This window comes from Uloborus diversus, chromosome 2 (genome assembly GCF_026930045.1).
Source record: "Uloborus diversus isolate 005 chromosome 2, Udiv.v.3.1, whole genome shotgun sequence".
In the NCBI taxonomy this organism is placed as follows: Eukaryota; Metazoa; Arthropoda; class Arachnida; order Araneae; family Uloboridae; genus Uloborus; species Uloborus diversus.
In genome coordinates this window covers 5,671,502-5,683,975 of record NC_072732.1, presented here as the reverse complement: position 1 = coordinate 5,683,975, position 12,474 = coordinate 5,671,502, and the positions used below count along the sequence as shown (strand labels likewise).

General features: G+C 31.5%; 1 long non-coding RNA gene across 1 annotated transcript; it reads right to left on the bottom strand.

Annotated features, from left to right (window-relative positions):
* Positions 1–462: 462 nt before the first annotated feature.
* LOC129216035 (uncharacterized) lies at positions 463–11,946 on the bottom strand. Its single transcript, XR_008580158.1, has 4 exons — positions 11,811–11,946; positions 10,859–10,958; positions 7,851–7,943; positions 463–666 (listed from the first exon to the last, which is right to left on the bottom strand). It is a non-coding gene; the product is annotated as an uncharacterized LOC129216035 (long non-coding RNA).
* Positions 11,947–12,474: the final 528 nt, after the last annotated feature.

Below are 12,474 nucleotides of genomic sequence, written 5' to 3'. Positions count from 1 at the left end.
AATCAATATCCAAAACCAAAATTTCTCAAGAAAGCTTGTTGCTGTACTGACTAAATAAAATGGCAGAACTTATGAAATTTAGAAATTCCAAGAAGAATGACAGGGCCCGAGTTAAAAAATGATTTTGATCAATGTATGAAAAATAAATAAATAAGTAAAAAATAAACTGACTTCAAATTGATTGATTTTAATCAACACCTCGGTTATGGATAATAATCCCTTTTATAATGCTGAAGAATTTAAAAATCTGAAGCACAAAGTAACACTTCAAGACTACTAAGTTTTGAAAAAAATAGTTCCTCGTTCCTTATAATCAAAATCGGAAATACATGCGGGATATATTTTGTGAATTTTGTACAGTAATAATTTGTTTTTAATTATTTAGTCACAAAATAAGCAAATGAAGAACAGATATACAAGTTCAATAATATGTTCCTCTCACAAATATATTCTTACCTAAACACTGTGATGAAGTTATCAAACATATGATTAAACTAGAAATTCTTTCATCAGCTTCTTCAGAACTCATAGAGAATGAAGCCAAGGGCTCATATGTCACCCTTCTAATTATATCTTATAACAGCTAAAGGAAACACATCAACCCGACAAGCATCGAGCATCAAAAACAGAAGGAAGCAAGTTTGGTTTCATACACAAGTAGAGAATCTGAAAGAAGAAGAGAAGAGTTAGATATAATTTGTTTTTCATTTAGTGCAGGCAAAAAAATGTTAGCAAGCTTCAACTATAACTAAGATAAGTGCTACTGCAAAGAATTACACACAGAATAAACACAATTCAACAACAAAAAATAGAATTTAAAAGAAAAATCTGCAATTTTCAAATAAAGTCCTCAAATGAAAACAAACCTATGAAATAACCAAACACGAGGGTTTTCGAAAATAAAAAGTGAGCTCATGTGATTTGATGTAAATAACACTTATCTGATTTTTTTTCTTTCTAATGCTGCTGTGTTAGACTACTTTAACATTTTGCAGACCTAGTGCAATCCCTCAATATGGCATCCAGGTTTTCATGTGCCCCCATTGAGGCGAGAGGTTGTCAATGGCGCAGAAAATTTTGACACCCAGTTTCCCAACAGATGAATGCACCTGGGCTCTCTCGGATGCAAAACTCCACTAGATTTTAATTTTGCCCAGGGCATTCAAAGCAAAACAAATACCCAAAGGATCTTTTACATGTCACATAATCATGCAACACGGGGGTTGATGATTTTCTGCACCTCCCAAATCCATTGATTGGTCATTGCCCGTCAGAACCATGGCACAAAAGACAAATGCCTTACCACCAAGGCACCCAGCCCACACTACTCTGAAATAGGTTAACACATGCTAACAAAGCAAAGGTTCTGGATAATTTAGAGCCATGGCTCTCAATATTTTTGAGCTCATTGCCCCCCTCTAGAGATGAACTAACACCATCGCACCCCAGGAGCCATTTCCTTGAAAGAACCATAATTTGCCAGTGTACGCCGATACCATTGATAATGTAAACGCAAACTTAAAATGAAGAAAAATGTTTTTGATAAATCAATTTCATCCAATAACTCCCAAACTATTAGAAAAAAAGGAATCAAATAAATAAAAGCATCTTTTCATAGGGTTTTTTTTTTTTTTTCTTTTTCAATCATTTATTTTATTTAATTTTCTTTCTTTTCTAAAAAGAACTGATATGTATTTAAAGAGAAATACTTAACTGAAACCATTGAGGTACTTTTCAAAAACAGCAGTGAAATTTTTATGAAATTATTATCTTTTTTAGAGAGAATTAAAAACACTGACAAAAAAAGGGGGGGGGGGGTGTATAAAAATTCATAAACTTGATGATGAATGATGAAATACATCATTCAGGTTCCATCAAACTTTATCTATTTATTTTTTAACTTGTGATTCTTTTCCTGAACTCGCAGCAATCGGTCTTGTATTCTGCAGTGGGAAGGTAAGCAGTATTTGCAAAAATGAGTTTTTGAGATATTTGAAAAGAACTGCATTTACTATTCCATACTAACAGGAGGGAAATGTTGGAATTTGACGTTATTTCTGAGCTTTATATTCAGCGGAAACTGAATAAGCAAGTCTGTACAGTAAAGCTCACAAGTCCAACAGATGTCAAAATTCAAAATAACAGGATCATTCCATATCAAATCATCCAGCCACAAACGAAAATGAAACCCATGGTCTCAGATTTTAATGATATTTTCTTCATTTGTTCTATTCCCATCACTACTAATCCTGTGAATTTTATCATTGATATCTTGAATACTTTTTGACATAATAATTACCGAAAATGTGTTAAAAGACACGCTTTTGCTTTTCCGAGAAATGTTGTGCTAGTGACATAGTTAAAGCAAAAAAAAAAAAAAAATCATGTCTCTGGCAATTTTCAAGAGATCACAAAGATTTTTTCACTAGAAAGTTCAGAATAACTTGCAGAATAAGAGAAAAAAAAATTTTTTTTTGAAAATATATCTAGTGAATGGTGCAGTTACCATTAGCTCAAACTTGGATTTCTCAAACAATTTGAAGAAAAAATAGGAAATTTTGAAAAAACATTAAAAAAATACAGCAATAAAAAAATATTTTTTAAAAAATAACTCTTAAAGCATAAACTAAATGGTTCTAAAAATATTGGTGGTTTTTTTACCCAGTAACTTTACATGAAACAAGAAAAAAATTACGTACACAATAGCTTTTAAAACAACTATTTTTGGCTTACTACTATGCAATACTCATTGCTCTAAAATCACAAATATAAACTACATAATACAAAATAAGGCTGTTTTACAACACATTAGTTCATAATTCAATATTGATAAAGTTAAAAATAAAGAATTAAAAAAAAAGAAGTCGCTGAATCATCATTTTGTACTAAATATTCAGAACCTAATACATGCTCATTTCCTACAGTAAAACCCCTGTAATGAAGACACTAATGGGACAAAAACTTTTGTCCGCAATAGAAGGGTTCCGCAGGACAGGAGTTTAATAATGTTATTTGCCTTTGAATCGGGGAATTAAAAATTGTCCATACTTGAGGCAGGTTTCCCACTCCAAAATAGAAATCAAACTAAAGTACCTTAACGTACCCTATTTTTCTCCAACTAGCGTGATTTCTTATGTGTTCTCAGCAAATCATAATATTTTCATATTTTATGTATTATCGAGCCTTATACCTGGTTCCTGGAGATCCCAATAACAAATGGACAAATACAAAAAATATTAATTTTAATAAAATGAAATTAAAAAATTAGGACAACAGGGTAAATGAATCAGAAGAGCAAAAACGGAAATTTTGAACTTAGTGCAAGATAGAAGTCCCTATGATTTAAAAACCATCTACAGTGGTTTCGTGGAGCATTTTGCGATTTTGAAGAGTAGTTCAATATTGTGTTTAAAAATTTTAAAAATTGCATAAAAATAATTTTCAGAATTTTAGTAATAAAATATTTATAAAATTAAATCAAACTCTGAGCATAATGAACTTTGTTTTCTCATATTCAGATATATGTGATCTGATCTTAAGGTTAAAATAAAAAATACATAAGAAGAAAAGAAAAGACTGAATAATATTAACAGTTTTGAGGCTATTTAAAGAGCCAAGACTTCAAATTATTATTAAAAATGTATACAAGGGAAGGGACCAGAAAGAGAAAGATACATGGGTCTGCAAAATCGATAATGTCAATCGATAACGTAAGCACAACGCGTATTTACTTCACAATACCATCAAACACAATGGCAAAAATTACAGCACTAATAGCTTTTCAACAGGGCAACAGAGCAGAGCTCTTCCCTTGTGCAGAGACAACTGGACTTTTATACATCACAAGTCCTATTTATTATCTTGCATTGAAAGCTTCTAGAAAGATCCAAGATGGTCCAAAAGGTTCGAAAAGTCAGTTTGGTGACATTTAGCAATTTGTCACCAAAAATAAGTTGCCGAAAATGATGCCAACTTGACAATAGCTTGTGTATTTTTCACCAAGCCCATAGACTTGAATGCACAGAAAGCTCCTCTTCCATTTTGTGAAAGAATAAGGCACATTCAACCAATATTCCAATTCCATAGGCTATTAAAGAAGGGAACTTTAATTGGCTATGTTTCAGGAGAAGGATTATATAACTCAAGGTATTATTTTTAAACTATTTTTTTTACTAGACATGGATTTTTTTCTTATTAGTAGAAAAAAAATTATTTAAAAAAAATCTAAAACATATTTGGTCTACCATATACCAGAAAGGGACTAAAAGGAGTGCGGGAAATTATAGACCTGTGAGTCTAACTTCGGTGGTTCGCAAAATTTTTGAAACATTGATAAAAATTAAGATAGTAAATTTTCTAGTGACTAATAATCTATTGACTAGTTTTCAGTACGGTTTCAGGAAAGGTAAATCTTGGGCAACTAATTTATTACATTTTTATGACAAAGTTACCATGGCTTTGGACAATAAGAAGCCTGTAGATGTTGTTTACGTTGATTTTCAAAAAGCTTTCGATAAGGTACCGCATGTTGCTCTACTTAGCAAATAAGCTGATATAGGAATAGGAGGGAAAACTTTCATTTGGGTAAAAAACTGGCTGACCCGAAGGAAACAAAGGGTAGTTGTTAGGGGAAATTATTCTAATTGGAATGAGGCTTTAAGCGGGGTTCCTCAATTATCAGTGTTAGGGCCTGTTTTGTTCATTGTTTTTATGAACAATATTTATAAAAATATTTCTGGGAACATGAATTGTTTTGCTGATGATGTCAAAGTTATGGGGAGAGTAGAAAATGAAGAACAAGCTAATCGGCTGCAAGAGGAACTAGATCATATTACGGAGTGGGCTAATAAATAGGGTATGTCTGTTAATGTTGGGAAATGTCGAGTTCTACATTTAGGACATGGAAATAAGTGTACAAGTTATTATTTGCAAGGTTCAGTCATTAGTCAGGCAGAAAAAGTTACTGATCTGGGCGTCTTAATAAGTCAGGATTTAAAGCTCAGCCAACAGTGTAGCATAGCTAGTAACAAAGCCAATAAGATGCTTTGTATGTATTTCAAGCAGAAACCTGACAGCTGCAATTGATAACAATTGATAGCAACTATAGGTAACAATACATTTATGAAAGTGTCATTTAAAAGTTATAGAAGCAAATTCTAACATAGCACTAAATACCCTTAAGACAGATCCTCTAAAAATGAATTTTTAAAACATATATAGATATTTTTTTATTTTTATGATATCTATACATTTTTAGAATATAGAGCTATATATTTCTTGCATAAAGTATTACTGCCAGGGAAAAAAAGAGAGAAGAATTCTTTTTTTAGACAAATACTTTCCCAAGAGTGAGATTTGAGTGTTTTGTGTCCAGGGAACTGCAAGGAATTTATATTTTCTTTTAATAAAGCTTTTTTTTTTATTGATTTGCAAGCAGCATTTTCTTTTCACTGGTAAAAGTCCCAATATGTTATGAGAATGTTTTGCACAAAAAAGAAAGGATGAAATTAAGGCGAAATGGTGTAAAATCAAAAGTAATATAAAGTAATAAAAGTATATAATAATTTTGTGTCAAACTCTCTCTAAAAAAGAAATTTTTAGTGCTCCAAGTGCAACATATGATCTCCAATTACTGTTGAAGTATTACGTCTCTTAGCTTGCAAATGAAGTCTAGCTTTGAAGATAAACCATGTCAGTGCACAATGAATACCAAAATAGGAAACAAATTAATACAAATCCCTAAAATACCAAATAACAAATTGGAGCCAAATTGATGCAAATTTGGTAGCTATAACAAATCAAACTCTCTTACATCTTAGGAAGAAAAAGACTCAAACTTTAGAAATATTTTGTTGTGTATGGTGATAGCAATAGCGACCCATTCTACAATGAGAAAGTAATTAAAATTTTGCACAAGGAAAAAGCAGAAATAAAATTTCTGGCACAAGGTGTCAGAAATTTTCCCTTGTCGAAGAGAAATACTTTCAGCAGTAATTTGAAACAAATTTACATTTTGTGAGTTGAAATGAAAAAAAGAAAAAAGTTGCAGCTGAGAGTAACACAAAAGTAGCATACAAACGTTATTAAAGAAACGTCTTCCCAGTATTGAGGACTTGGAGCAAAGAGCAAAAATAAATTGTTTTCGACTAGTAAGAGTAACATCAAGTTATTTCAGTTATAAAGTGTTATTTCTTAAATATGACACATTTTATCATTAAAAAATCTGTTTGTGGGTTAAGAAATGATAGCTTAGAATACTCAATTACTTTTAACGCATATTACTTTCTTAAAAAAAGGGGGTGACCCATAATTATCTGAATCCAGGGTAATTCTTGTCACTCAATTTAAATAAAATAAGTAATAATGCAATTTCAAGTAAAGGGATTATTTGAATAATTTCTAAACCGTTTAAGCTTACTCCATGCCAAATTAAATGATTTTATCTTTCATACTTTAAAAAGAAATTAAGATGGTATGATTTTTTGACCCCTAATTAATCTGTCTGACCCAAGTTGTATTACAGTGCCTTTTCCATTAAAATATGTCCAGTATACCACGTGAAAACACTCATTTTGAAATCGCAAGTAGTAACATAATTTAATTTCCCTGCACAGCTAAGTACTTGGCTACTTTTCTTATCAACACTAAAAATGTGCACAAAGAATTAGTATATCGAAATAACCAATTAGTGGAAATGTGCAAGTAAAAATTTAAATGTGTCTTAATTTGATGCAGGTAAAAATGGGTATGGTCAAATAAAAATCCAAAAAAAAGGGGGGGGGGGGATTTTTTAGGGAAAAAGTAAATTTGCTCTGGAGAAGATTATTTCCACTTGGGAAAAATTCAAAAATTTTGGCACAAAATAAATGTATGCAGAAAGTAATATGTATAGTCCTTTTTTTTGTGTGTGTGTGCAAAAATATTTTTTTTTAATGTTCAGTATCCCACATAAAACTTTGCTAATGGAAGGTGTAATTTGAACTCATTGAGAACCCAAAGTACTTTGTGCTACTTTTGTCAAATTTAACTGTAAAAGGTCAGTATTATATCAATAACATCAATTGGTGCAAATATTTTAATTTATAAATTTACAAAATAAAACACACACACACACATTCTTCTTAAAATTAACCGCCAAATGGATTAATGTCAATAATTGTGGGTGTTTTAAACCTACAAATCTGATACTGGCACAGTTACAAAACAGATAAGCTTTTTTAATAGTAAAAGCTTTAAGCAGATTTTTAAGAAGGAAAAATAAAATGGACCGCATATATTTTAAATATTAAGCACTTCGATTACATTAAGTTTTGTAAGAAAATATAACTATTCAACTACACTTTGATTGGTAAAAATTCACCTTTAGGGATTCCAATTTTTTGAAAATTTTACATCTTTAGAAATAACGTAACTGAATTTATATTCTCAGTAAGTCATGGCAAAATGACGAGAGCGTGCAAGACATCTAATGAAGAATATGAAGCGTAAGAATAGCTTGGTGAATAAAAATAAGAGATGATCAAGAATCATCATCACAATCAACAAAAAAGGGAAAGTTTTACCAACATGATTAAGATCGGATTTTGAAATGCGTAAAAAAGCTAAACTGACATGCAAAGCATAAAGACATCTATGATGCATAAGTTTCATGTGTAATCTGTTAATGCTGGCACGTACGCCACACTAAGTTTTGGGCTCTGTAAAATTTTACTGTGTTATAAAAGTATCAGAAGGCATAGGGATTTAAGCTTTCTCTCAGTTTATCAAAGATATATGCAGCTGAAAAATCTTTATATGCTTTTAAAAAATGAATCAAAAACACATTTGAAAGAACAACAACGATAACTTACAGTTGAAGCTTCACTCTTGCTGCTCAACACTCTTGAGGTCCCAAAATCTTCAATTTTCGGAATACTTTCATCAACTTATAGCATAAGAAAAAACTATTCCAGGAGAGAAAAAAAATCAGTCACAGAAAAAGATAGTAAAATACATGATGTAACCATAAAAATAATAATGATAAGTTAACTCTCTCTCTCTTCTTGAAGATTTTTTTCTTCCAAAAGTCATTTTACACAGCTTATTTGTAGATAGTTGCAAAATCACAGAAGTTTTTAAAAATTATGGAGGAAAAGTGTTAAGAATATTTAAATTCACAATATTAACTTTTTGCTGCTTTAGTTATGTTCATAAGCTTCTTTAACCCATCACTAAGCCTCAAAGTTCATTTTCTCATTTGCAATACTACAGAAAGTCAGACCAGGGTTGCTACGAAAGATCCTGCTGGTCTCAGAAACAATTTAAGGTTATAGACATCAACCTACTTTTGTTAAAAATAATGTACAATATACATTTTTCACTTTTGCATAAAAACTTATTTATTAAAAATTGCTTTTGAAACTTTACAAATGATGATTATCAAATTTTATTTACTCAATCATAAATAATAAAAAATTTACTTACATTCATCATGCTGAAGTGAATGTTATTAGCAATGTTAGTTTTGTGAAAACAGCAAATGATAATAGTTGGGGCAAATCTAACCTGGCAGCATTGTGACGTAGATCCCAATCACAGCATTATGGTGCTGCCAGATTAGGTTTGCCCCAAGCAGCGGTGTTCCCATAGGGTGTACTCCATATACTATCAAATTATTTTTAGACACATAGCATATATCCACCCTCAAGCTCCACAATTTTTCATATATGACATATTATGTATACGATCTCATATATTATCAGATATTGTGCGTAATGGATTACTGGGAGTATACATTAAGAAAAATTTATGGGAACACCACTAGCCCCAAATATAGGTAAATTTTCCAAAACAAATTTTTTATTCTTTTTTTTGCATTGAACAAAAGTTATTTGCTCATTCTTCTAAAATGTGGTTATTTAGAAAATAAAGAAGTTACTAGCACTTAGTTTAATAATTATCCCATAACATAATTTTTCAGCAGTCTGTAACACAGTTGAAAAGACTTTTTAAAAACTCTGTTAAGTAAAGTGGCATAATATCTGTCATAAAACTAATAAACATGTGCCAAATACTACTTAAAATTAAAATTATAAACTAAAAACATCATATAAATGTAAGATAAAGGAAAATATGCAAGCATATTCCAAACAGCTGGTTTACCATGCATCAATGCTGATGTTGCAATTTCACGTTAATTATAACCAAGCTAAGCAAGGTAGCAGACTTCTCAATAAAGCCTAGATTAGGTTCACACTGATAGCAATGATTAAACTATTTTTAAAACATTTTTTTATTAGAATGTAATGATGGTTTTCCAGGCTACCACAGCCTGTGAGAAGAAATAAAACAATCAACAGAGCCATTTCACAGATACTTTTCCCTTAAAAAATCTTTTTAAAAAAAGGGCAATTTTCTTTTTTCCAATTTTAAATATAATGTCAACTTTCCTAGCTTATTCTTACATTTCTTTGATAGTACCTCTTTTGTATAACATTAGAGTATCGCTGTAGCTTTTCAGAAATATTTTTTTAATCTGCTTTTGGTTTGTGACAGAGGTCTTCAAACTTGGGCCAAAAGTGGCCCAAATCGGGGCTCGAAAATTATATAGCCCGACATGCGCGGGGCATGTAAAAAATTTAATTGAGCATGAATATTTTACCTTTACATGCCTGGCTGGGCATGTAACTTTTTTAATCATATATTTCTTCCTAAAATTTTGTATTTTATTGAAAAATTTATGTATCCTTTCCAGAATTATATTTTCATTTCGAGCGATATCGCTAAAATCATATTCGGACAAATAAAGTCATTAGGAATCGTCGACAACAGGGATTGCTCGAGTCGAGCAGAAAAAGAGTTTTGTGCGTCTGGTTTCTGTGGAAAGGATTTCCCCCAATTGCGCTTGCGTCAGTAAGGAGAAACCTGTTAATCTTGGGAATCGTGGCGTAAAGTGTATGAAGAAAGCATTTGAGAACAAAGTTATTGTTCCAGAGAAAATTATCTATTTTGAAATATGAAGATTGAATTAACATGGAGGATAAAACTCAAAAAATTGAAAAATGGCACTCTTGTAGATATTCTTTTAATTTTATTAAAATACTCAAGAGTCCTGGGTCCAGTTCAAAAATGAACCACATCCGGTTCAAAAGCTACATGTTTCCGAGTCAAGCGCTAGGTACCAAACTGTTCAAAGTTTAAACCTACGGATTTCTAACTGTAGAAAATCATTATATTCATGCTTTTGAAATTGTCAGAGTAACATCCCTTTACAACATGTCATGCCAAGCATTGATATTTTTATGAGTGCAAGAGATAGAATATCGAAAATTTGGCTCATTGCCTACAAAATTATTTAGCAAGTAATCTATAATTCCAGTCTAAGACAGAGAATCATAAATTTTAGTAAACATGGTCATTTTGATAACTGAAGCGTTACATGAGTTTCTAGCTACAAGTGCTATTGTCAGTCTAAAATCCATCTTAATAGTTGAAAAAAATAGTATTCATACTATCCCATTATTTTTATTGTACCTACATTCAACCTGAGTTTGAAAATATTAAGCAAGATTGTTATTAAAACCACGCTTTGTTCTTTAATCATTACTGTAACCGAATTCCCCCATCCATGGGCTAATTTGGATATAGTGAAAGTTATGTTTGCCATTTATATGGAAATGGGTCTATTAACAAGTAATTTGTAGAAAACTATTCTTAAAAGTCATAATGCTAAGCTGAAACAAAGAAAAGAAAAAAAATATGTTTGTGTAAATTTATTACAGAACTGCAAATCTCAAAGTAAGTCACTTTTATACCCAAATTATCCCAACAGACCCTAGTCAATGTCCTGAACACTTAAAAGGAAAAGAAAACTACTTACTCTTTAGTTTCTGTTGCCATTGCTTCTTTTGCAAACATTCTTTCATCTTCAGAAAGAGACAAAACCCAATTCGTGCCGAAGGAAATCTAAGGTACAGATTCTGTAAGAAAAAATTCTTTCTGAGTTTCACAAAAAAAAATATCTGAAAAATCACATACAATTAACTTAAAAACGAGAATTATATTTGTAAGAATGAAGGATTACATTTGCAAGAATTATATTGTTGATAGGTTTAAGTGCAAGAGCTGGAATAAAATTTTTTTAATGGGTAGGAGATACCCCTTCTAGCTTCATGTATAGAAAAGATTACAAATATTGAAAAGGAGAAAAACTTGCAATTTCAATGCTTCAATGTATTTTCATTCTGAAACTTTGCATCTAACAGCTCTGTCTTTGTACTCTTTCATGCAACAAACTCTTAACGATTACTTTCTCTTATTACACCAAGAATCCAAAATTTAATGAATCTGCTAGGATAAGCAAAACAGTATTAGCATCACTGCTAAGTGACATCATACATTCGAAATATTTAGTTAGGCAAAATATTTAGCAGCAAGTTTTTTAATTATGATTTTGTGTTTGTAGAAAGTTATTTGTTTATTTTAAATTTGATCAGATCACCAGTACTTTTCAACAAAACGACTTCTTGACAAGGTTTTACTCTTTTATGAAAATTGGCTTCATAAAAACTATAAGATCTAAACGAAAAAAACAGACTAAACTACTTATCCTTGTCTTTAGTAATTTATAGGGGAAGGCAGACACAACAAATTTCATATGTTAACTTTCCCATGAAAAATGGCTTACAATTAAAAATTAAATTTTAATCATACTGAGAAAAAATCCTCTATAAAAGATACGAGATTTTTCTAAGGATAGTAAAGTTCTTATGCTGCTCAATCCCTAAATATGACAAACAATATTTTTAAAAATTTACAACTTTAATACAAACCCAGTATCATATTCTCTTCAATAAAAACCAATAAATACATTTCTAGAGTTTATTTTTCGCAAACCGTAAATTTTAAGTGCAGTAAGAATAGAATAGAATAAAAGCAGAACAAATATGAAAGCTGTTCGAAAAGCACGAGCAAGAAAAATAAAATTGAACGCATTACATTATAGTTGACGCACTAGCGCGCTAGCATAGGGAGAGACTCACGCTCTTGGTCTTTCCTCTTCAATGCAAACGAGATACCAGTATAGTGCCTAGAAGGAGGCACTATAATACCAGACATACTCTGTCTAAAAATTACGTTTCCACCAGAGGCCTCCGTAGCTCTCTGGTAGAAGTCTGGTCTATAGTAGAAGCTACGCTTTGTAGTGACGCCGTGGGTACTATTTCCCTGGTTATTTCCTACCAGTGATTTGCACGCGGTCTTCAAATCAGGCCCGGATCCGTACCCGCAGTGCGGCCCACGTCCTTAAGGAGCCCAACGGCCCAAGAAATTGAAGTAAAATATGAAAAAAAAAAAAAAAAAGAAAACAGCACCAAAACATATTAACGTTACAAATATACATTGTTGGCCTCTGGGAAGGGGCCGTACAGCTTTTATTGCGTGGGGGGGGGGGCAGGCAAAACCTATAGATCTGGGCCTGCTTCTCATCCCAATATA